General features: G+C 39.2%; 1 non-coding gene across 1 annotated transcript; it reads left to right on the top strand.

The window, feature by feature from the left end:
- The first annotated feature begins 20711 nt into the window (after positions 1-20711).
- Positions 20712-20785, top strand: TRNAT-AGU (transfer RNA threonine (anticodon AGU)). Its single transcript has one exon. It is a non-coding gene; the product is annotated as a tRNA-Thr (tRNA).
- The last annotated feature ends 2125 nt before the right edge of the window (positions 20786-22910 follow it).

Below are 22910 nucleotides of genomic sequence, written 5' to 3' on the forward strand. Positions count from 1 at the left end.
TTGTATACTGCCTGCCCAATTGTCCCCCACATATGAAATGAAATCAGGCAGATTTCACATTAAAAACTGCTGATTCTTGGCTTTATAGTGTCCCATTAACCTTAAAGGAGTACTCTGGCTTTGTACTCATCCAAACACGCTGTCAGGAAGAACATTTTTGTCCAAATGTGTCCACTCCAGTGGCTTAGGGCCTCGGTGAAGATGATTCCAAGTTTGTTTGCCAAATGCCTAACAATACAGCATCCTGAATGTCCCTGTTCCTGAAATCTCCAGGTATGACTTCAACATCCATGACCATTACTTGATGAGTGTCTAAATAATGAATGTTTTGACTCACTCAGGGATGGATGATTTGGAGGAAGGCTCTCCCATACTGCTTCGTACACACATCATGTACACTTACAGTGTTGCTTCCTCCTGTGGGGCTTTGACAGGATCTTTCAGGCCACTTTGGCAGCCACTCATTGAGATACATGGGAGTGCCCACCAAAGCAATGTTTCCCTTTATTGATAATACGCATCTTAAATACTTCCATATCATTTCTTGCTTAAGTCTTGAAGTGTGATAGCATTAAGCCTTCTGGTGAATCTCATTTATGAGAACAATCCTAATTCCAGTTAATGCCAAGCATTTCTTTTTAAGCAATTTGCAAGTATTTTAAACACCTGCCCATGCATTTCCAAAGGTTATTATTCTGCACTTCCAAAACTGTAAGTTAAGGAGAAACTTTGAGATGAATTTTGGTAATTTGATTTCAGTGGGAATTAAGCTTCTGAATACATGCGTAGTGTCAGGAAATTGGTCTTTAACCATTAGACATCAATAGTCAGATTCTGAAATTTTGTTTTAAGCTGGGAAGTGGAGTTGTTGCTTTGCCAAGTCAAGACACAATTTCCTTTTAAACATCCCCACAGGCTTGTGTGAGACAACAGACACAAATGACTTCGTATATTTTGGCAATTCCCTTATTTTTGGAGCCAGCTCTCACACTGTGAACTGCTAGTATTTTCATTAAATTTACTATTATTATTATTTTTAACTAATGCTCACCTCAAATCATTTTCATGGCTCTGGATGGTCTTTTTCTGTCTCTGTTCCACAAACAGCAAAACTAAGCTGTTGTTCTGCCTTGTTATGGAGTCCTTAATGCTGCTGTGCACCTGTCTGCATGCTTTTATGTTTTGCTCCTCATAATGAAGTCCAACGGCTGCCAAGCTGGCAGAGGAGGGAGAATGCTTCCGTTTGACACCAACATGTTGAACCATTTGTTCAAAACTGCGGCTCCTTTAATCATGCTTGCTGCATCTTAATAGAGAGCCTTGTTGAAGTTAATTATTTCTGTTGGCATACCCCAGCACTCAAGATGTTCCAGAGTGAATCACGATGGTACCTCTCCTAGGCTTGATATAATTTATTAAAAGCTACATTCATTTGAAGGTGAAAAGTTGGCAACAACCTTTAATTTAAATCCTGTGATGATTTTGTCAGTTTTATGCACTGTGTAGGGCTAAAAGTTACGCTTAGTGGAAGGAAGGGAGAAAGATAAAGAAAATAGCTTGAAATTGTCACAGGAAGCACATCAGTAGGAACAGAGAGAAATAAAACTATTGTGGGCTGGAATAAGAATCCATGCTGTTGCTTGTGGTTGTAGGGGTTACCTTAAAAAGCTGGACAGCTCAGATTTACCTACATTCATCCCCAATTTGTACTAGAAATGGGTCAACTAATGAATGATAGAAAATCCAAGCAAAATCAGATTTCTGAGGAGCACAGTAACAAGTAAAAATGAAACTAGGTGAATGCAGGACAATTGATATTAGGAAGGACAAATTACTAAATGATAGAGGAAAGGGTGTGCAGTAGTGTAAAGCAGTGGTGTATTTAAGATGTATAATTGTTATGGATTCTGTTACTCACAGAAGGCTGTAAAATGGTTCTTGGGAGGAAAGAAAGGAAAAACTATTCAATGAAATGTTTCTAAAGTTTATTCTGTTTTGACTGTAACAATATATTTTACGTGTTTTCAACTTCTAAAAGTGGCGAACAGCCTGAATCGAAATTTTATATAAAAGCTGAATTGTAGCAGAGAATTTCTGTCCAAATTGTTATTTGACAATTGAAAATGAAGATATATCAGTAAAAATGACAGTTAACCTTCTCTTTATGGGGCTTTGCCAAATTCCGCTGTGCTGCTATGCTAAAGACAGTGGTAGTCATGCTTTTTGCCAAATACATAAGTGCAAAGAGTTTCATGAGGAAGTAAGTATGCCAGGCATATAGAAGGGGACAAGGAAACGCTGATTGATGTAGCTCAGAATTGAAATATTTGCCACTTCCCACTTAGCCAGGTGCCAGCTTGCTTGAAGGGGTCACAGTCCTACTGCTGAAATGGTCTGAGATGACACTATGACTGCGGTTCTCATCTTCCTCTCCTCCAAATAAAAACAACCAATTATTGAAAAGAATGAAAAATTATATGAAAAGAAATGGTGACAGGGAAAAGTGACAGAAAGTGGATGGGCTTGGTTTCTTTTTTTTTGCTTTCTTATTCCCATAAGACAGATGAAGTGACATCTGCACCAAAACGTATACCTCTAATAATGGCAATAATAACAGCAATACATCTTACAGCATACAATACCTGTAAGCAGATGACATTCTTAGAGCTTCTCAGTGAAAAACAGTGATTAAAAAAGTTATAGTTCTTGCAAGATTAAAACAAGAGACCATTAAATTCAAAACACAAATAAAATCAGTGTGTCATTAAAGGAATAGTTTTGAAATAAAAACCCCAAACATATATAGTGATAGTTCTATATAATTGTATCTGGTTTGTAACTCTTTGCAGATTTTACACTGAAATCGGAGATAACCACATAGTAAGGCATGTGTTTTTCCACTTAAGTTTCTAAACAAATGGAAAGGGGTTCCTGCTGCAGTGATGTGTATATTAGGGAGGTGAACGTTAATTGTAAAAAGCATGGTGCAATTCAAAACTCAGGAACTCCTCTGATTTCCATAACAGTGGTTGTACAACCAGTGCTGCAAGGAAAGGGTAAGGGTGGGAGTAGATTTCCACCTGACCTTGTCTGTATGCTTGAAGATGAGGAGTCATAGTCACACTGGTGGTGGGGATTGCTTAAGCCACCAACATCCACAGGCCACAAGTATGCAAAGCAGCACCAAAACCCAGGTGAGTCTCCATGTAACCAGCAGCTTCTCCAGACAGTCTGCACACTTGTGAAGAGATGCCAACACTACTGACCCCTACTGACTTTAGAGGGCTCGTTTAGATATGCTGTTCTGGAGGTAAAAAATCTGGACAATTCTTTTTAAACCCAAAGTGAGGTAGAGTAATTGCTGTTTCAGCATTGTAAAGCTCAACAATTAGTTTTAAGGCATTAACAAGCAACATAAAGCTTTTAGCTTTTTAGCTTTCAGGCAAATAATTACCTTCCTTGAGCTGTAAGTTGATAATAATTGCAGCCATGGTTGAGAATTGTTTTTCTTTTCTTTTTCTTTTTTTTTTTAAAGATGTTTTAAAAAGGATTTTGTTCACATAGGTCATAGAAATGAGCTTTGTTTTGAACAGAGCGATTAGCTATTTTAAGATGACTTGTTTGCAATAAGTGCAAATACTCATCCATGTTTAATTTTATTCTAAGAGCATCACATTAGTAATTGACTATGACATCTTTTCTAGATCTTCCTACTAATTCTCAGGCTTTCATTATAAAAATAAAACTCACTCTTGGCTTTCAACTCTGAACTCAGAAAATGCTTGTGAAACAGCACTACCGGAATATCATCTTGGGGAATCAGTATCTACAGAGTATCTATTTGTAAAAAATCTATATATTTTTAAAACTAAACTAAAAAAAAAGAACCCAAAGGAAAAAACAAACCTCAACCCTCTGGCCACTGACCTGATCCCTAGGAGTTAGAAATCTGTGTTTCCTTAGGTTTGATCTGCTTATTTTGATGCAGGCTCCCATGGTGCGGAACAGAGGATGTGCTCTCGGTGCACACTGGGATGTTCCCATGTTGGGTTTCAACTGATCCCTGGGCAGTGGGGACTGGCAGCTTTCCTCACAGTTGTGCATCTGGGTACAGTAGAGTTCTACTCCAGCCTATTTGATAGGCTTTAATATCAAATCCCACAATTTGTATTCAGGCAAAACTCCCATGCAGCTCAGCAGGTTTTCTCTCCTTAAAGAGCCAGGAGTAAAAACACAGCTCCCTGAGAATACCTAAAGGAAAGCTTGCTTATATTTCTTTTTTTTTTTTCCCCTCCTCTTTCCTTGAAAGGCAACTGATTTTAATTTTTCTTCACTCTGGACACCTAAACCACATTCAGTAGAGAGAAATGACACTAAGCACAGCTCAGGAGAAAAGAAGTGCTAGCAGATATAAAGCTTGAAAAAGTCATTACAGCAGCTGATGTTTTCTCATATTTTCTTCTATTAGGAACAACTGTAATTTCTATTGCTTCATGTTCCCAAAATTCTCTCATCCAATCATGTTAGTCCTGATCAAATGCCAGTGAATCTCATAGTGGATATAAGTCTTTTTTACTTCCCCATCATGTAATGGCACCAAATCGTCCTGTCCTTATCATACTGTCAAAATATGTTACTAGATAGGGAAAGCATATCCAAATTCGGAAGCATCAGTTTTTTCTCATTCATTTCTTATCTTCATGAGTGATTTATTACCTATGGAAATTACAAGTTCTTAGCTATTGTGTGGTAGAAGCAGCACACAGATGAGCAGTTAGTTTAGTAGGCTTCTAAAAACACATTGTCCCATATGTACAATCAACCAGTGAATGTAAATCATGTTCTTGGGGTGCTGTGAACTTTAGTGGATTGTGGATACACTAAAGCAGGTGTAAACCCATTCAAGCTCATTATTAGTGCTGATATGATGATGGCCAAACAGAACACAGGGCAGGCAAAACTTCTATGCTAATCCAGACTTTGGGATCCATTTTGAAGCCTCCCCTAACATCTGCTTGCTCTGGCACTTTGTTGGATCCTTTTTTTATTCTGTTCTAGCTCTGAGAGCTGCAGGTGCTGTCCACGTAACAGAGTAGACATGCTTTTCCTTTCTCTCTGCCACGCTGTGTTTAAAATGCCTTAGCTATTCCATTTTAACGTAATGAGATGGGTACTGTGCATCTATCTGATGTCAATTGATTGCTGAAAGAGCAGTCAGTGAAGTTTAATTAGCATGGAACTGATAAGACCAATTACCTTATAATGATTTGGAAATTACATGAGCTACATATTTTGTGATTGTGGCCTTATATAAAACACAAAACTTGTGAGGAAATTTTATCTATTTAATGAGCACTTTAAAAAACCTCTTCTGGGTTTAATCAGATATCAATTAGTTGAGAAAGGGAAATCTTAGCATGTATTAACAGTGTTAATTGGCAGAAGCCTTCTCATCAACTGCAGCATGCAAGCCCATTTCAACCACAGTATGTAATGTAGCACAGAGTGTGCAGTCCACACAATGTGTCTTACTGTCCCAAAAAATTGTGAGAAATTCAATTATTCTCTGATACTGGGGGTGGGTCTGATACATAATTAATTCTGGCTTGTTTTAAAAGATACCTGCATAATTAGCAATGCATAGAATACATTATCTCTGGCATATTTTTCAAACCTTAGTAGTTGCCCTTTGAAACTAGCCCTTGCTCTTTAATTAACAGATAATGTATTGCAATATTAAATTTGAGATTTTGTCATTTTGGCAGTATTTGAAGTGATGTTGTTCCTCATGTTTGCCATGGAGTGTACTTCATTTAATTTATAATCATGTGTCCTTATTGATGGAAGAATATCTTGGGGACAGCACCCACAATGTTACTTCAAAAATGCTGGTTTATATTTAAATAGGAGCTCTGGAATTCAGAGTAATATGGGCAGTGGACATATTTTTGCTGCATGTCTCTGATGTTGCATGGTTATTTCCCAATGAACTATGCAAGAACTTTTTAAATCTCTCTAGTATCACAGGGAGAACTTTTGGGAAGGCATTGGTGCCTAGCCTTCAAAAACAGTCAGCTTAAAAAAAAACCACTCTGAGAGAATTAAGGACACAAAGGTTCAGGAGCACTGGAACAGATTGCCCAGGGAGGTTGTGGAATCTCCTTCCTTGGAGGTCTTCAAGATCCACCTGGACACATTTCTATGCGACCTGATCTACGTGGAACTGCTGCTGCAGGGAGGTTGGACTAGATGATCTCTAAAGGTCTCTTCCAACTCCACCATTCTGTGATTCTGTGAAAAGTTAGGTACATTCAGGGAATTGTCATCTGAAGGAGAATGACTCTCTTCCCATTAAACTCTGCAGGGATCCTAGGTAGACTGGTTATGCAAGTTAGATGCTGAATTGCCTAGAGGTTGTTAATAATCACCAGCATGCATGGAATTGCCCAAATACAAATAAAACCTGGAAGGCAGCCTAACATGTCTTTCCTTAAGTAGGTAGATACAAAACACAAAAGACTGCAGAAAAAAAATAATAATTGTTGAATTTTCTCATGAAAGTAAAAATAAGCCATCTTTAATTTCCTTCTGCTACATTTCTCTTAGCCTTTTATTGTGACTTATGACTCCTATTGTTTCTGGTGCATCAAAATACTATTAAATACAACAACAAAAGATTCTGCATTTATTCCTGGCAGAAGGAGAGAAGGGGAAGGTTACAGACCTATTGTTTCTCTACTTGCAGCCAAAGGGGTTTTTATTCTCTTGATATATTTGGGTACCAGATGGCAGATTGATTTCAAAGTTGTCAAGCAGATTAACTGAAGTTAAGATCCTAAATCCATTTGGGCGCTTGATGATCCTGCTTAGCAAAGATGCAAATGATCTCACCCAAAGCTGAGCATTTGGTACTTGAGAAAATAAAACATGCTTCTTAGTTCAAATGTTAACTTGGTTTTGGAACTTTATTCTCAAAAAAAGAAATATTAGACTCCTCTGAAACAAAGGAGGAGGGAAGGATGTGTCCGCTGATGAAATATCTTCCTTGGTTTTCTGTGAGAAAGACTTTTTATCTGGATCTCAGGAATACCAAGTCTTTCCCTCTTTGCCTCTTCTCTCTGAGCTTCCTAGAGAGGAAGATTGCTCTTGTTATGTGAAAAGAGGGTGCCAGTGCCACAGAAACTAAATCTAAATCAGTTTATCTCCCTAAGTATGGCAGGAATATAAATAATCATAAAAATATAGTACGAGTTAAACAATTTCTACACTTGAAGTGTAGAAATGCAAAAGACAAACTGCTTCCACCCATTATTTCCACCGCAATTAGTACTGCTGGTCTTGCCCAAATTTCATTTGCAACTGAGTGATTGCAGCTGTTAAATAGTGCTGAGCGCTTGAAGTAGTGTAAGGTATTGGGCTTGGGTTGTATCAGTATGGTTATTAGAAATGCCTAGAAAGCAAGATAAGATCCAGTTGGCTTTTTTGCTGCCTTCAGTGTAGCAGAATCATATAATGAAGTCAGCTGGTGCTGCTAAGAGTGTTCAGATGCATTGCCGTCCTGCTGTCTAACCCTGGCCTTAATGGAGCAAGACTGTTTGATCAGAAAATGCTGCCTAATGGCTGTGGTAATACCCATTTCTGCTGATATTATTTTATAACTATACACAGAGCTGGCATAAAAGAAGCCATGGGGAACATTAGCTCTATGCTGAAAGGGATCCTCTCGTTGCTTAATGTGTTGATCTGATATTCCAGAAGAGATAACGCTGTTTTGTGGTTTGGTTATGTTCAGTTGGTGTTTTTTTTGAATTTGTCCACTAAAATTTCCCTTGATGCTGAAGCAGAGTAGAAACAAATTCAGGCTGAATTAATTTTTTTCAAAGTGGAAATAAGGAGATGTGTTATGAGCAATCTGTATTTCAGCACACACACTTTTACTAAAAAATACAAAAAACAAACCCCAAACAAACAAACAAAATTGAAATAGATTTGTGCTGTAAGAACATTTTTCAGAGTGCACAGATTTGTGTATATATGTGTGTTTGTGTTCTGTCTCCAAGCTCCTTGAGTCGGATTGGTCTTCAAGAAACAAGGCAGGGGCTGAACAGCCTACTGAAGCTTTAAAACTTTTTTTGCCCCAGGCTTTACCTCAACATGGCAATCGGAGAGGCTGAGTAAGAGACCTTGACTCACTTGTAGTGGTGGGATTGGTGATGGGATTTGGGTTGTGCTGTTAGCTCAACCTGCAGGGCTGGCTTTGTTCTGGAAAAGCCATGCCACCCCAAGGCAATTTGGAAGGTACTGCAGAAGCTTGAAGAAGGCATGATTTCTTCTCCTTTTTGTTTCTGAAACCAAGGTGAAGTGGTGAGAAATCTGTGAGCATGGCTCGAATGAGCTACAAACATGGCACAAAAACTCAACATGAGCCAGAAATTGTTCAGGCTGAGTAGTGAAGTGACACTTTCTTTAAAGACACCACAAAAACACAGTAATTTTGTATAATTACTGATCAATTGCCATTGATTTATATCTCTCATTTGCTATCAAAGGAGCAACTAGAATTTAGCCTAAACACTAAACAGCAACTGGATGCCTTTCTAGTAGGATGTACTAAATAATTATGTAAGATACACTTGGACTTCAGGATCATAGAGGCTTCTGTCATGGGAAATTGTAATGTAAGAGCATGAGATTTTTTAAAAAACCCATTTCTCCTGAAAAGGAAAATGTTTTCTCTAATGGAGCAAGTCTTGTCCTTTGCTAGCACACTGACTCGTATTTACCTTGTTGTAAAGGCAAGGGTCCAGGTTAGTCCCATCTAGTTTTGACACTTAACTGAAGAGTTATTATGAATGCAAATCTATTCATTCCTCTCTACTATCACAGACACTGTCTTTTTTTTCAAAATCTAATTTTTTACTGCTTTTATGAGTGACTAGTAGCTGAATCAACACTACCCGGACTGTATTTTGTATAATAATCAGGCACCTGCTGCAAGGACTACAATGGCGCTCCTGTCAGTGCTGGCTCCTTCCCACCCCACAGCTGCTACATTTGCCTGTGGGCTCCACTGCTGAGCTGCTGCTGCAGGAATGTGGGTCTGTACAGGGAGAATAACCCTTCCTAGGCCAAAATAAAAACTCAGTCTGGCACTGTTGTGGCCAAATGTGTCCACCAATGAGCATATCAGTAATGTGTTCAGAGCCTGACCTTTAAGCAGTTTGTGGAATAATTTCAATCAATACTGCTGTGTGGCAAATTATAATTTCTGTCATCTGACACAATATTCTGGAGGAAAAATTACCTCTCTGAGGAGCATAAAATGTGAAATGGAAATAACAAAAGCTTAGTTTTCCTTTCAGCTTGTTCCCTTGACAGTGAAAGGAGATCAAAACCTTAAGAGAGATGACTGTGATTTTTAACACACCACCTGTATTTTCAAGTGCCACTGGGCTGTGTGTGTATCTGGATGTGGTCAGGCACCAAAGCTCTGTGTGTGCCACTGCTCTCAAACAGTATGTGAAGCAAATGCTTGCAACGCACTTTTTCTCCCTTCCAGCTGAGATACTGGAGTTTTTAATTGGTTGTTATGAAGGCAGAATTTAAATGGTTTAGAAAGCCAGCAATTCCACAGTGCATGCTATTGATTTATGGTTTCCTTTTTGAGCAGAAATTGGCAAGTTACAGGGCAGAGAAGTATTGTGAGAGAAGGCAAAAGGCTAAAAAAGAGTTAGAGAGAAAGGAGGAGAAAAGACGAAAAAGAGCACCTATAAATGATGGAGAGACACTACAGAGAATAGGGCTTGCAGGAAAAGGGCATGTCCAAGAACGCTTGGAAAAAAAGTATGGATAAGGTAACAAAAGGCAAGAGAATGTCAATCTAAGGAGAAGGTAGGCAAGTCAAATAAGAGATGAGGCAAAAAAAAAAAAAAGAGGTCAAGAATAGGATCAGAATCACTTTTTCTCAGTGGTGAAATCTTGCATCCCTCTTTGCTTTCCCAGGCTGTTTGCCATACTGGACTGGTGTTCCCCAGCACTGCTGGTGGAAGCTGGTCTTGCTTAGCACCAGTTGGATGCACTGGGTTGCTCACCTGGATCAGTCATGGTTTTTCTGATGAGTGTTCCTGCTAAGTCTTTTCCATGGCATGAATAGTTAAATCTCTAAGAGTAATCAAAGAAACAATGAGAGTAGGGAGGAATAATGCATAGTAAATGAATAGTTACAGTTACTAAATAGTTACTATTTAGTCAAATAGACTAAAAAAATATCATGAAAAATAAAAGCAACAGCCCATGATATGCATTTAGACCTGTAGTCCAGGGTCTCATCTTTGGAAAAACAACACTTGTGGGATATTTTTACTGAAAAAATGATGGAGGACTCGGCTTAAGCCAAATGAACTTTCTTTCTAGGCGTATCGGAAGTTAGAGAGGCGGGGAGTGACTCATCATTCAGAATTCTCAGAATAGATTTGCTAAATTTACAAATTCAATGTTAATTCTGATTCTCTTCTACAGCCTTGACTGGCAACAGCTGTTTACTTTGTTGTACTTTACTCCTTGGCTTCATAATCTTCCCATCAAAAAGTACCTGTCTGTGTGCTGTGAGATCCTGACTTAGTTTGGAAGACGAAGACAGGAAGAGGATCAGTCAGTACTGTAGTCAAGGAAAGGAAGAGGATATTTTTTTGTTTGTTTCATTTTCCACTGCCCATTTTCTGTAATTAGCAAAGGCTGTTTGTAGGCATATTTCTGGAAAGAACAAAGTTTTGATGATTGCAGGATATTTGGGCAAAGCAATCTTACATTTCTTTGAAAAGTTGGTTCGTTGCCCTCTTTCAAACACAAAAACACAGAGCACTGTGACCTTGCTGGTCAATCAAGCAAAGCAAATTGAATTTGCAGTAATTAATACTTGCCACAATGTGCTTGTGAATACGCTGACAACTGAGAACTATTTGCAAAGAATTAGTTCCATTAATTAAACAGACAAAGTTGAAACGAATCAGATAAATTATTCTTTTTGTCCAGGTTTAACAATAAATATTGGTGAGGTTGTTTCTTTTGGGTGTTGCACTGTTGATGCCTTCATTGATGAGTCTTACCTCTTCAAGTAAGCAAACAGAAGCCTAATATGTTGGATTTTTACAGTGTTTTTATTCTGAATTGATTTGGAAGTTGGGGTACCACCGTCTTCAACGTCTATATTTTAGAAGGAATGAGAATTAACTAGCATCAAGTGATTGGAGATCTAGTAACCAGAATGACGAGACGTTCTGAAGAAATAATCTAACTTGAAGGATAATTAGACCTGGAGGTGGTTGTCTACAGTTTCTAGTCTTGGAGGTATTTTTAGGAACAGCCTAGTCATGGCTTTAATTCTGATATACTTCACCTTGGGACACATAGGATAGGTAATGTGACCTTCATCCATGTTATTGCCATGTCTGTGATTCAGGTACAACTTGTGTGGGAAAGCAAAAATTTAAAGAATGAGAATGCTCATCTTCACTTATACTGAGAACTGAAAGTCATCTGAGCATCTCCTACTTACAATTGGTATAAACAACGTAGGGGTGTTTGAGGTTTCAGAGGGAGAAGGAGGTAGCTGCACTGCCTTCCACGTGTGCTTTGAATAGAGCTTTCCCTGTTTTAGCAAGGTTATCCATGCATAAGTAAAGTTTAGCAGTCTCAAAATCCTGCTATGTTAATGCATCCCATCTGTAGGGAGAGAAAGGGGTAAGTGGAGACAGAGATAAAGGATGTTCATTCCTGTACCAGGAACTGCAATAATCCATGACCTGGAAACTAAAAACATGAGGGTTTGTGTGGTGGGATCTGCCATGCTTTCCTCACTATGTACTATAGGCTGCTTCATCTGTGGCTTTGAGAGGTCAGTGTTAGTCAAGCCACAGCTCACCTCCATGTAACAACTGCTTCTGAGGTACCACTAGTCTTAATGTGAATTTTCCCTTCTGCATCATCCTTCTCATTTGGCAGTTCCCACCTTGACCTTTTTGGTTACTTTGCAGAGCTGCTCCCTTACTTAGGAGCCTCTTTTGTTACAGATGTGGTTATGATTTCTCAGGGACATCTCCCGTGGTGGTTGGTGGTGTCCCAGGAGCCATTCTGGCTTAGGCTTCAAGACATTGACACAAAGCTGAATGGTAACCAAAACAAGTTTCTGAGACACCATGTTAGCATACCAGAACTCTAGAGACCATTATATGCATGTATTATACAGTACTAAAGTATGAAAGACTCAATTAAAGTTTATTTGCTATAAAATTAACACTCCTTTCTTCCTCTTCACTGTGCTGATTATGTTAAAACAGAACAATGAGGCAGCTGCAGTGAAACAGTATCAGAGAAATTTCTGTCAGCATTTACTATAGGCGAAATTATAAGGCTAGGTTTTCTCAGCCAGTTCAGCGAGCCAACTGGCTGCACATGTTGCAAATGCTTTTCTATACTACCAACTGCAAAAAGAATACATTGAATTTTTCCTCCTTTTTGAAAAGTAAGAGAATGGTGTAAGCACAGGAAAAATTACCATATTCAGCTCTTGCATTGTGCTTCTCCTCCACAGTTATCCAGGGCTCGGATCCAGCGAAGCCCTTTGGTGCTCATACAGCTTTAAGCACCTACACAACCTCTTTGAAGTCACTGTGACTCTCTTTTAAAAAGTGCAGTTAAACACACTTCTTGTTTGAACATCAGTTTGATTTGAACAATGGAATTTTCCAAAGGAAAATATTGTGGTTTACGATTTTGTCAAGTGATTTTAGTATATGTGGAAAGCTGAATATGAATGATCGCCTTTAAAAAACAGTTAAGGAAAATCGATCATGGGCTGTATTTCATTTAACTTATCATAGTAGAATAAACTTCTTTAAACTGCGTTATTTTTTCAGACATCTTTAGTATAGTTTGTCTAGCAACTTTTTGGATCTACTCCTATTAAATTTTGTACATTTCTATTCCACAAGAATGAGAAGTAATATTTCAAATTAAAAGTCTATTGAAACCCTAATTTTTTTATTATAAAGGGGTTTTTTTTTAAAAAAAAAACATTCTTCAATCTATTTTCTTTCCCTCTATGATGGACTTGGAATAAGAATAGTAATTTGGCAATGTAAATTTGCATAGAAATATGCTTCCTAAGAACCCATTTATTACATGAGTAATAACTCAAGCAGATATGAAATGGCCCAAAGGTAAAGCAGAGCTGATGTCAGAATAAAAATGAGCATGTAACTTTCTATGGGCTTAAGTTTGTTGACTTTGTGATTATTTCATTTAATATGCCTCCAGGTGAATATTAACTTTTTTTTTTTTTTCTGGTTGTTTACTTCTGGTTCACTTGAACTGAAACAAGAAAACTGAGTGCTCTGGTTAACACCTGATTTAACTGAACTGTAGCCTCTCTATTAATTTCTGAAATACGACTTTATGGGGTTTTTAAAGTGTGATTTGTTTTTTCTATTTTCCAAGTACTCAATGGCAATATTCCTACACTAAAAGCAATCACATATTGTAGGTAGCTACTGTATCTTTTCTTCCTTTGCTATAGTGGACATGTACGTCATTCCTTACATTCAGATTCATTGAGCATGGTGTTAAAAGAACTTCATGTTCTATTCCCAATTCAGAGGTTTTTTTCCTGTTTGCCATCCATATTGCTTCCTTGCTTACAGCTGAGAAATCTAATTCACTGTGAATTTTGTTCAATGTATGGAAAAAGGAAAGAGAGCTGGGATTTATTAACAGAGAGCAGCAAAATATAATTCTTCCTAAGCTCATAGGGCCTGATAAAATACATTGAAAAGCATGTGTGTTCTCAGCTGGCTTACTCAGCTTGTGCTTTCTAGGCAAAGATGACTCTGTCTGGAGTGGATACAGGTGGGTTCTTTAAAAGAAAGAAAGAAAAAAAAAAAAAGTGGGATTTTGACACTTTTTTCTTCTTAGATTTTTTCTCCCATGATGTTGTCAAACTTTGAGACAGGCTTCTAAATGTTGATGCCAGTTTAATATTGCCCTGTGCATCTTGCAGCTTCCAGTCAAATCAGATACTGCACGTCTTCAGTTAAGTCTTATTACTCTTACTTTTCTGAAGAGTCATTAGGCTATAAAATCCAACTTTGAAGCTGAAAATTAAGCTGAATTGTTGTATGATATCAGAAGGGTTAATTCCACAATAATTACTTTTCTGATCTCTTTTTCTCTGTTAATGACAAATGAAAACCAAAAAGGAGGCAAAATAGCTTATGTTTCTATACTACAGACAATAATGACCATGTAATGGGTTGTTATAATCTTGTACAATAGCCTTAGACAATATAATCTTTGACAATATACAATAAATAGACTTCTGACATTTTTCAGCTGAAACAGTGTAATGTTACTTTTTATTACTGACTAGCTTTGTTTGCTGCCATAGAAATTAGCTCTGTAATTTTAAATATATTTTTCTCCAATGTATTATGACCATATAAATAGGGTAATATTTTTCTTCCATTGCTTTTGTTTTGTTTTCAGATTCCTTCCACATTGATTTGTCTCAGTGCTCTGTGAAATTGATTACATTTGTTTCTTTAGAAATGAGGCTTCTGGAATTCTGTATTATATTTACCACTCAAGAAAAAACATGACAACAAAGAAATAGGTTTCTTTTAAAAATGAAACAAAAGCCTCATTCAGATGAGAGTTAATTTAATGAAAGTATTTAATCTTCCCTCCTCCCTATCCTGAAGCAAGAAGTTATGGCACTTCTTTATTTTAAGATCTCCTTGCCATGTTTATTCTGAGTGGTTCTTGGTTCACTGGCAGAAATGAATTTTTATTCTGTTAGGCCTGCTGAGATTATCCTGTTCTGTGACAAGGAGCTTTAGTCCTTCTTCTGGTTTGAGTATCATCAACAGACTGAACTAAAAGGCTTGTTATAGTACGTTCACTTAAATTTAGTACTGCTTGTGACATGAATTCGTGTTCTTTTTTGCATGAACAGAAGGAATGGAGAGGAAGATGACAATTGCTTTTGTGGCAAGTTCATGTTCTGCAGGATTTGATCCAGAGGATTCTGGTCATCCACTGACCTGACCCACTAAGGGGTGGTGAGCCCTTCCCCTGTACCTAGCCTGCAGATGGTTTTAAAGCAACTTCACTGCTAGCAAGCAAATCTCTTATTACCAGCTCAGTCACAAGACATGGCTTCACCAGTCATGCTCAAAGCTGCAGTTGGATGTTCATGACAGTCCACCTGCTGAAAAGCTGAACTTGGAGGAGGATTGGCCATGACACTGTGCCCACAGCTGGGGCAGGCTCTGTGTGCTCAGATTAAGACAGGAAAGAGTAAACCAACTTGAGTTGGTGATCTGCATTGGTGGTGGGAGAACCTCTGAAGTGGAACAGCCTCTACTATTTGCAGAGGAGACATAAAGCCTGATGTTGTTGGTTGTCTAATATCAGCCTAGAGCCTTTTTGAAGATAAACAGACCCATCCTCAATTCACTTGTGAGCTGTAGTGTCTTGCAGACAAGCAGATGCCTCATTTTAATGACAAGAGGCAAGGCAGCTGTAGCCCAGGCACATAGAAACCTTTCACCAGGATAGGAACTGGGATGTGGATATTTTTTGTCCTACAGCCTAGAACCTCCTTCTATCTTTTCTGCTTATTTTTTGCATCTGAGGCAGCTGCAATAATGGAGGATACTACAGAAAGGCCATACTTTCTTCAGATGTCACTCTTACATCCAGAAAAGCTAGTTACCACCCAGATGGGATGTACAAATGCACACAGAAGCCCTGACTTTCAACCACTGATTCTGTTCTAAATTTTCATCTTTATGTACCTGTGGCAGTGAGTATTAAAGTTGACCTAAGGTTTTGGACATTGATGAGAGCTGGGCATTTTATTTCTCAACTGTTGATTTCCCACCTTGGGGCAAGCCTGGACCCCTGCCAGGTAGTTTTGTTCTCATCTAGCACTTCCTGACCTGTACAAGCTCAGGTTGCTGGTGAATGGAGAGCACAATGAGAGCTTTTTAAAGAGAATTAGTTTTGTAGCCATGTATTGCAGTTCAGTTTAGCTTCCAAAACACTGACCTGGATGAAAATCGGATAAAATGTTTAATAGAAAGGTTCTGCAGCTTCATATCATATGCCATGATTTTTTTTCCCCCTTCACTATCACCGTATTAGTCCCTTTAAATACTGTGAAAGGGAGTGAGGAAAAGTGAGAGGGAGAGAAGAAATACTTGTTCCCTGTATTAGCTATATGTTTAGAGACCCAAAGGTTGAAGTCGAAGCTAAATCATCCCTCAATATAAAATGTATCTTAGAGTGGAATTAAGAAATTCTATAAGAGAAAAATGATCACAAGTCAGGCTATTCTTTCTCCCACTTTCCACCATGGTTTTGTAGCTATTATTGAACAAAATCCATGTCACAACAGATTAATCTCTTGAGTGATGCTTCCTGGAGAAGGGAAACCCTTGGGCCCTGTGTGTGAGTGTGATCAACAAGGAGTTAACAGCAAGCTGCTCATAGGTGGCTGCTAGGAGAGAATCAGAAACAGGAGCTGCTATGAAAGTACTTTGTCCCAGTGGGCACCTTTTCTTGAATGAGTGAAAGAAGCACGAGGCTTGAAATGAAAGACCACTTCTGAGTGATGTGATCAGCTTCAGAGGGCTCAGCCATCCCTTTGCAACAGAGTAGAGGTCAGGGAACCAAGGCAGAGAAGATGTAAAAAGCATCATTGTGGTGAATGGGTGCTAGTTGGCACATCTTGATACCTCAGTTTGGAGAGCTACAACTGAAGAATGTACTACGTAGGCCAGCATAATAGCAAAGCAAGAACTGAATGGAGACAGATGGAAATGTCTTGTGAAGTGATCTGCTTGTGTCAGAGACTGATGTATGTGGTTGATTGGGCAGGAGTCATCAGTCAATTTTTGTTGAATTTCCATCTGCTGGACTGCATTTCAACTAGGGATGGGATCCAGAAGTAATTTTAACCACCCTGAAATACCTTAACTGTTTCTTTCTCCTCCATTGCTTAGACTCAGACTCAAGTTACAGGCCCAGGGTATTTGGGGAAATGCCACGGAACTTGTCAACTAGTTAAAGCTGTCAAAGGCTGCTTGTCATTAATGACTGGCGTACTCACTTTGCAGTACATGTGACTACCACCATGGCCTGTTTCAGATAATAAAAAAAATCTCAACACCACATATTTAAAAGAAATATTAATCTATCTGTAGGAAGAATCTTTTTAGCCCTCTGTCCTGATGAGCAAATCATGCCATTTGGAGTATGAAAAATATGGAGCTAACCTTTTGAAGTCAAGCAGTGAAGTTACTTTGGCCAATGCTTCAGGACTAAATCTGTATTAAAATATATAAACAAGTCACCAGGGATTTTTTTTTGTCAATGTAGTGTTTGTCTATTGACAAAAGAGTCCAGAAAACATGTCCTCTTCAACCATTACTATCTCAAGATGTAAATCCTTAATGATACTATATATGTCAAGCCTGTATATTATTTAGGCAGCTATAATAGTTCTGATGTTCCAAGGAAAACATGTTCTGAACAGAAGTCACTGCACTATTCACTGCATACTTAATCAGATTTTCAGTCAATGTATTGTGAGAAAGATCTTAAAACTCTGAAACCTGCAGTTTATAGCAAATTATAATGGTTGACAGGGTGAAAACACACTCCTCTTCAAGTCACTGTCTTCAGATGAACTACACCTTCAGAATATCCTTGAGAGGTACAGAAAATTCATAAATGCTGTTTTTGTAGATGAGGTTGCAGACAGCATAAATGACTTTCTCATGGTTGTGGCAGATTTGCTTCTATCTGCTTCTCTCGCTGTTAGGTCATGGTATCATAATCATATGTATTCCACCATAATCAAAGTATACCACCTTTTCCCTACTGCAACTTGATGATAGTGGGAGTGTTGCAGGTGGAACCTCCTACTTTGTCTTCAGCTGGGAACTGAAGCTCGGCTTAGCCTCAGCATTATATTTTGTGCCTCCTGTAAAAGGGAGAATACCATTGGAATAACATTAGCTTAAATCAGTCCACAGAAATGGGAGTGTAGTTAACAGGTACAAAAGAACATTAAGCATAGTTACTTCTAAATTTCCTCCTTGCCTCCCCCTTCTATGCTGTGGCAGGAGCCACTAGCTCCAGTGAAACTGGTGGCCCCGTTTCTGAGTTAGAAAGCACTGAGAGTGTGCTGATAAGTGGCTGATTCATGCTTGCGTTTGGCATCTGTATTGCTCTCCAACATGGATCACCTTAGCATGCAACACATTTACAGTCTGCCTGCCTCACTTGTTTGATCTAGTGGTAGCAGTATGTTTTATACACCTACGTGAAGTCAATGCTCCAGAAAATCTTCCTCCAAGGTTGATTCTCTGCCTTGGATGCTCATAAAATTGCTTACTTCAACAGGTCCCTCAGCACCATCATGTGAGGGATTTCAGTAGTTTCATTGGGAAAAAAGAAATTACATATACAGAAAATGGAATTTTGTGTTCTCATTCCTTAAGTAGATTTACTGGGAGAGAGGGAGAGGGGCTATGTATCCTAGTAATTTCCCTTATCTCTCCAAAATGATCTCTCTTTATTTATCTTGGGTTATTTTGGTTAACCTCATCTCTCATTTCACATGCTCTGAAACATCTCTCTTCTAGAAATACTGCCTCCTGCATCACTCCATCTGATTTCCTCTTGGAAATGAGACAGCTTCAAATTAATCTTCTGGACAGAAAAATGGCCCTTCCTGACTGGCTTGATTAGTGACTCATGTCTTTACTTCTGCCTTCACCCCAAATATGGCAGCCTGAGTCACTGTCCTTCATCACGTCCCTGGCTCACCCTTTCTTCCCTCCCCTGGTGAGAAATTCTCAGCCAGTGTGTGCATGAAATATCTGAGCTGTGAGACAATTTCAGCACACTGATGTGACTCATGGGCTCCCTGTGCCCCTTGTATGTTGCTCAGTCTCTATCGTTCTGCTGCTGCATTCAGGGACAGACTGTCTCTTTCCACATCTTCAAGGAAAGGGCTAGCATGCTGATGGGAGTTACACAGTAAGTCTTGTCTCAGAGTTTGGTTTTTTGGTCACTTCTGGACTTTATCATTGAAGCTAATCATTCAGTTAATTAAACTGTCTCAAATATATGCCAATATTGGGCCTTGGCCCAAAACTTTTATTTATGTTCCTGACCAGCCCAAATTCTTCATTTGGCAATATATCAAAATGTACAGATGGATCAAAATAGCTCATCATTTCCCAGTAAAATACGATTCTTTGCAAATAGTAACCCAGACTGTCACAGCTGGTATTCACAGGACTTGAATTATACATGTGCAGGCTGGAAGTGCTTTGAAGACTCAGCCAGCCAGAACAGACACTGTGCCACACAGAACACTTCTACACTCCCATCTTACCTGCTGGTCCAAAGGAGTCCCCTGTGGATGTGGATGGGAAGACTTCTATCCTTCAGCCAAGCTGTGTTGACCTTGTTCAGAACTCAGTCAATGAAACCTGTTACTGTCAGAGAGCTGCTTGTGTACTGACTCATGGATACTGTACATGGATACTGTCTGACATATTCAAATATTCAAATACATATATATTGGAGGCACCATTAATCTTCAGAAAGCAGGAAGCATCTAATTTAGTCAGGTAAATTATTCATTGTAAATAGTTTGTTCAGCTCCAATACTCAGCACCAAAAGGGTTTAATTTTCCTTTCTTCCATGCAACTGGGATACTTCTATCAAGAGTAACGGGGGATACTCAGAACAATCACATTAATACTGGTGTTTTTTGCTTACCTACAGGTTCTTTGGAAATGAGTATAATGTAGAAGAGTAAATATATTCATATTAGATTCCAGGTCAGGAAGCTATGCCAAGAAATCTCTACTGGGCATGTACAGTAGCATGCATTCCAGTGAGAATGTATTTCACAGTTCAGTAAGTATTAGAAATTACATTTTTTTGTTACAATATTTTCATGTAAGTGATCCATTTCATTTTATTATGAAGTCCTTTCTATATTCCCTAGTTAAAAACATAACACAGTGTAAGAACTGAGTGAAACTGAAGCTTTGACTAGTCAAGAACACTGTCCAGCAGCAAGGGAACCTGCTTGGAAATGAGAGGAAGAGCAAGTACACAGTAGTGTTTCTTCCAGCTTCCAGAAATGTATAGCTCAGAGTCATTATGACCTATGAGTATATCTTTGTGCTTAGTAATTTCTGGATATTTCTTCCAGGAGTTAGTCTAATGTACGTATCGTAGTTTGAACTCAACTGGTAACAACCAAATCATGCAGGTGCTCACTCACTCCTCACCACCTCGGTGGGATGGAGAAGAGAATCAGGAGGAAAAGGTAAAATTTTGTGGGTTGAGATAAGGACAATTGAATAGAACAGGACAAGAAGTCAGAACAAACAGCCAAAACAACAGTAACGAAGTACACAAAGTGACTGTTGCCCAGTGTTGCTTCTCATTGCCTAGAGCCCAGCGTCTGAGGAAAATTAACCCTATTCCAACAGAAACCAGGACAGTGTGGGTCTGTGTGTGTGAGTGTGTGAATTCATCTATGGCTTTGGCTAATTCCTCCCTTTCTTGTTCTTTAGATTTAGAGACACCTACTCTTACCAAAAGCAATACTTAGATTTTTGTGGGCACCATGGCTCAGCTGGTTAAAGCGCCTGTCTAGTAAACAGGAGATCCTGGGTTCGACTCCCAGTGGTGCCTGTGCCTAGGGGCTATTTTGAGCCAGCAATGTGCCCTCGTGGCCAAGAAGGGCAATGGCATCCCTGGATGCATCAAGAAGAATGTGACCAGCAGGTCAAGGAAGGTTCTTCTCCCCCTCTGCTCTGCCCTGATGAGGCTTCATCTGGAGTCCTGTGTGCAGTTCTGGGCTCCTCAGCTCAAGAGGGACAGAGAACTTCTGGAGAGAGCCCACTGCAGGACCACCAAGATGATCAGGGGAATGGAACATCTTTCATATGAGGAAAGACTGTAGGAACTGGGGCTGCTTAGTCTGAAGAAGAGGAGATGGAAATTTTTGCATTCTACATTCCTCTGCTGTCATTGTTTTCTTCCTTTCCTTGTTCTTCCTCTTATTCTTGAAATCTCAGCATTACTATTCTTCTGGAAGCCCCATCCCAAAGGTAGGTATGACTTCAGAAGAGATAAATAATACCATATTTAGGCTGTGTAAACAGAGCTGAACTTTGGTCTGTTTTTTCTCTTTGAAGACTTTGAACTAGACAAGCAGAGAAGAAAAGACTGTCTGCCCAGCCACCTCAGGCTGTCCCTTTCTTGCTGAAAGCTTTGGTCCAAAGGTTACTCAGAAAGGGAGAGAAGTAAATCTATATTTGTAAATAAATCACAGTCAAAAGAAAAAGACAAACATCAGAGAATGTTCATCAAGGGTGAACAGCAGAACAGTTAGCAAGAGAGAGAAATATAACTTTTTATACATTAAAAAAAAAATCCCCATGGTATCTATAAATAATTTGTAGCAGGAAAGAATACTGAACAAATGCTGTGGAGTACAAACCTCATGAAGTGCAGAAGGCCAAGTACAAGGTCCTGTACACGGGCCAGGGCAATCCCAAGCACAAATACAGCTGGGCGATGAATGGATTGATAGCAGCCCTGTGGAGAAGGTCTTGGGAGTGTTGGTGAATGAAAAAACTGAGTATGAGACAGCAATGTCTGCTTGCAGCCCACAAAGCCAATCACATCCCGGGCTGCGTCAAAAGCAGCATGGCCAGGAGGTTAAGAGAAGTGGTTCTGCCCTTCTACTCCCCTCAGGTGAGACCTCACCTGCAGTGCTGCATTCAGCTCTGTAGCCCCAACATAAGAAAGACACAGAGCTGTTGGAGTGAGACGAGAGGAGGCCCATGAAGATGATCAGAAAGCTCGAGCATCTCTGCTGTGAAGACAGGCTGAGAGAGTTGGGGCATTCAGCCTGGAGAAGTCTCCAAGTAAACCTTATAGCAGCCTTTCAGAGCCTAAAAGAGGTCAACAAGAAAGATGGAGAGATACTTTTTACAAAGGCAGGTAGTTAGAGGACAACGAAAAATGGCTTCAAACTGAAATAAGGTAGATTTAGTTTAGGTGTAAGGAAGAGGGCGATGAGGCCTTGGCACAGGTTACCCAGAGATTCTGTGGATATCCCATACCTGAAAGTTTTCAAGGTCACATTGAATGGGGCTTGGAGCTACCTGGCTGAGTGGAAAGTGTCTCTGCCCATGGCAGTGGGGTTGGAACAAGATGATCTTTAAATTGTCTTCCAAAACAAACCATTCTATGATTCTATGATTTAAGTGCAAAAGGCCCCAGTGCTCAGTCCCTTTCTGAAAGTCTCCTTTCTTTGAACCCATGGATGGTCCAGTTTCACTAAAGTGCTGATGACAATATTTTAAAGGATTTACTGTGATCAGATATTCAACTTTGAGCTTTCCACTCAGTTTACAAGACTCAACAAACTGGAAAAAAATGTACCATGCCAAATCACCCAAGTGTTGAGGCTGAAGAAATAAATTGGGACAGAATAGCCACTTTTGGTGAAGTGGATAAGGAATGTACATGTAATTCTTGACTGTTAGGATCAGATGCACAAAAAGTGGGTCAAGAGGCGCAGTTAGTGGCCTGTAGTTGAACCAGATAGATTCACGGACAATGAAAATTCAAGAATTGATGGTATTGTGTGGTATTTTGTTGAGCTGTGGTTGTACTGGATTGTTTACGGCCAAAAGCTGTACCAGTTCAGCTGGGATATGAATCCTCAGAAAAGGTTTCAGCCTAATCCTCTGGTTCTTAATTGCTATCCAAAAGAAAGAAAAACAAACATTTTCCTCTTCATTTA

This window comes from Colius striatus, chromosome 9 (genome assembly GCF_028858725.1).
Source record: "Colius striatus isolate bColStr4 chromosome 9, bColStr4.1.hap1, whole genome shotgun sequence".
Classification (NCBI taxonomy): domain Eukaryota; kingdom Metazoa; phylum Chordata; class Aves; order Coliiformes; family Coliidae; genus Colius; species Colius striatus.